Raw genomic sequence first — 3,416 nt, forward strand, 5'->3', positions numbered from 1 at the left:
CAGCGTGTGGGACACTGAAGTCTCCGGAACTTGGAGGAGTCCAAGGAACCAAATCTTGAGGCCAAGGAACCAAATCTTCAGTGAATGTGGAGGAGTGACCCCGAAGCTAATAGAAGACAGCAACAAGCATGGGTGGGGAGGGTTGTATGGCAAAAATTCAATGAGTTTCAAAGCAAAGGGGAGTCTCTCCCCACCAAGGATGACACAGGAGTGTCATGAAAGAAGCAGGAAGGAACTAGGGATGGTGATGTCAACTTCAGGAAAAATACACAGTGGCTCCACCCAGCAGGAAGTATATGGAAGCCCCAGTCTTCATGAAGGCCAATAAGTAAATTTTTTGAAAAGGAGGAAACACTTTTGGGGCACCTGGGTGGCTCAGTCGGTTAAGCGTCTGCCTTCGGCTTATTCTATTCCTCTATGTAGCTAACAGATGAAAGATATTTTGTGACTACAAAGGGATTATTATGATGACTATTGTATTATTAATCCAAAATGGGGAAAATTTGAAGAGAAAAACAAACTTGATAACAGGATTCAGATGGACTGATTTGGGTGGAACAAGAATATTGTCATGAATAAATAAATGTTAATTCCTGGCCCACAACCAGCATAGAAATAGGATTGAAAAGAGAGAGAGAGGAGGGGCGCCTGGGTGGCTCAGTGGGTTAAGCCTCTGCCTTCGGCTTGGGTCATGATCCCAGGGCCCTGGGATCGAGCCCTGGGATCGAGTCCCGCATCAGGCTCTCTGCTCAGCAGGGAGCCTGCTTCCCCCCCCCCACCGCCTGCCTCCTCTGCCTACTTGTGATCTCTGTCTGTCAAATAAATAAATAAAATCCTTTAAAAAAAAGAAAAAGAAAGGAGAGAGAGGAGAATACAAAGTCTGTCATTAAGTTGATTGCTTACACAATCTCTTATTTTGGAGACTTCTACCTTTCCCTGGGGAACAGAGCCTTTCTTGTGGTTTTGGGTACACCTGGAGATAAAGCAAAAGTAGAGCGGAATGGGCTGGGCCCTACCTCTGCACTGTATTTCTGCAGGTGAAGAAACTTGAAGGGCAGAAAGGACAGATAACAGGTCAAGGTTATTCATCTATTAGATGGTGACATTAGAACCTTCATTCCTCTAGGCCTCTGACTGAAATTCGGGGCTCAGTCCAACCATACCTGAAACAAATATCCCTTTTCAGTAGAGTGTTGACCACTTTCATGTTCTTACTGACATAAATCCCAAAAAACACTGGGTCCTAAGATGTCTCCTGACTTTCAAAACTAAATCAATACCCAGACTCTAAAAACAGGTTGAAATGTCATTGATGCCACTGAATTGTACACTTAAAAATAGTTAAAATAGAGAGCACCTGGGTGGCTCAGTCGGTTAAGTGTCCAACTCTTAGTTCACCTCAGGTCCTGATCTCAGTTTCCAGAATTCAAACCCCGCGCTGGAGTCCACACTCAGCGTGGAGCCTACTTTAAAAAAAAAAAAAAAAGTTAAAAGAGCAGATTTTATGTTAAATATATCTTACTACCATTTAAAAAATTAATGGTGTAATATAAAAATGTTGAATTCTACACTTTAAATATGTTAATTATATGGTATTTGAATCATAACTCAATAAAGTTGTTTGACCCTAGGGTGCCTGGATGGCTCAGCCAGTTAAGCCTCTGTCTTCAGCCTCAGTCATGATCCTGGGGTCCTGAGATTGAGTTTCGAGTTGGGCACCCTGCTCAGTGGGGAGTCTGCTTCTCCCTCTCCCTCTGCCCTGCTCGTGCTCTCTCACTCAAATAAATTAATAAAATATTTTTTAAAAAGTTGTTTGGCCTTAGTAAGCCAAACTCCTGGACCTGAATTGTGAACATACCTCAGGATGGAAAACTGGAGAGCAGGGAAATCAGAATCGGAATCTGTCATAATCTGTCCCCACAAACTCCCCCAGGACACTGGAAATAGGTGGGAGGAGGAGGAATAATGGGTGTCTTTCGCCAACAGATTGCTCAAGACTGTGCTTATGAAATCTGTTCATGCACTCCCTGCTCTAGAGGGCTAGCTGTTCACTCGACCAGTTTTTTTTTTTTCATTTCCATGTTATTCTGGAAAAAGTTAAAGGTATAGAGCAGCATACATGAAAGTATAAACACCAGCTTGCACACCTGTCAAACCATGACCAAGCTTGTTTCTTCTATATCCCTACCCATTTTCTACTCCACTTCCTGTATTAATTTGAGGCAAATGACAGACATCCTATCATTTCTCTGGTAAATATCTCAGTACAACTGTCTAAAAGAAAAGAACTCCTTTAAGTACACACAATACCATCGCCACAATTTAAAAATTAAGCATCCCAACGTCTATGAACACATAAATGGATAAACAAAAGGCAGTATATACAGGCAACAGAATATCATTCAGCCTTTTTTTAACGTAGCCTTTTAAATCAGAATTTTAGGAAAATTCTGGCACATGCTACAACGTGGATAAACATCAAGGACATCTGCTAAGTGAAATAAGCCAGTCATGAAAGCACAAGTATGGTAGGATTCCACTTATATGAGGTTCCTGGAGTAGTCACACTCATAGAGACCCTGGTGAGTCCCAGGGGCTGGTGGGAGGGGAGAATGGGGAATTGTTTAATGGGTACAGTTTCAGTTTTGCAACTTGAAGAGTTCTGGAGATTGGTTACCACAATATGAATGTACTTAACACTACCGAACTGTACACTTAAAAATGGTTGCGATGTTAAACTTTATGGATGTGCTACCACAATTAAATTTTTAATTTAATAATTTCTTAATTTCATGAACTATCCTCCGCTGAAATTTCCAATTCTTATAAACGTCATGCTTTTCCCCTCAATGTTTGTTTGAATTAGGATCCAAATAAAATCCACAGGTTGCCATGGATTATGATAGCTCTTAAATCATTTCTAATCTATAGGTTTCCCTTCCCCTATCTTCCTTGCAATTTATTTGAAGAAACAAGGTCATTTGTCCTGTGGTTTCTCACGGCTTAGATTCTGCTACTCTCATCCCGTGGTGTCCTTTAACACTTTCCTTAGTCCTCTGTACTCCCTGTAAATTAGTTGTTGCACCTAGAGGCCCTGGGCCAATTTTGACTGGGACTCAAAAACGGGCTAAAGACGTCCTTTTCTGCGGCGACGGCCCAGCTGGACCTGAAAAGGCGAAGCTAAATCGGCAGCCAAGCTGCTTCGAGTGACTGAGACGCCGTTTACACGTCTGGGTCAGTCACCGGAGGAGAAAGGAACGGGCGAGACTACGCTGGGAAAACCCATTGCCTACTTTCCACGAACGTCATAAACTCACTAAAATAAACGGCCAACGGGGCGGGGCCTTTTGCGGAAATGACGTACACGCGGCTGGCGGCAGAGCGGCCATAGAGACGGGGAGACGGATAGAGAGGCT

Source organism: Martes martes (genome assembly GCF_963455335.1).
Source record: "Martes martes genome assembly, chromosome: X".
Lineage (NCBI taxonomy): Eukaryota > Metazoa > Chordata > Mammalia > Carnivora > Mustelidae > Martes > Martes martes.